Genomic DNA, 611 nt, shown 5'->3' on the forward strand with positions numbered 1-611 from the left:
TCCAGGGACGTGTCTCCTTGCCCACAATTATTTATATGACAGAGGTGGAAAAAGAGGATGCACTGCGCACGCTGAGAACCAGCGATGACCTGGAGGCTAAAGACCCCTTCTTGTTGATATTCACACAACAAGAGGACATGGAGGTGTTTCTCCAAGATTGTGCGGATCAACAGGACCTCGAAGTTCATGCTATGTTCTATGGTGAACTGTAGTGCCTCTGTTACTCTTAAGTTCTATTTTAAAATGTTATGCGTTTCTGTGCATCAATGTTTCTTGTTTTGATGTACCTTTGTTTACTCTATAAAAACTGCCATGTGTTTGTGTGTGTGTGGTGTGTGGTGTGTGTAATACGTTGTTTTTTTGATAAAGCACTATTTTTTTTATTGTTTCGTCCTGATTAAATGTTCTTACGATAAAAAGTGATTTGTGGTTTTGTTTATATAGAGCACAGTCTTATTGATTGACACTTTTACACACACAGTCTAGTAACAATATAGGCTTAATCACAATCTGGAGAAAATCACAGAAAATATGGTAAGCACTGAGGCAAAGATCTGATTGTGGTGTCAAATATTTAGCTTTTCATAAAATAAATAAATACAGTTTTCGAT

The sequence above is a fragment of the Clupea harengus genome, chromosome 19, assembly GCF_900700415.2.
Source record: "Clupea harengus chromosome 19, Ch_v2.0.2, whole genome shotgun sequence".
NCBI classification, from domain to species: Eukaryota; Metazoa; Chordata; class Actinopteri; order Clupeiformes; family Clupeidae; genus Clupea; species Clupea harengus.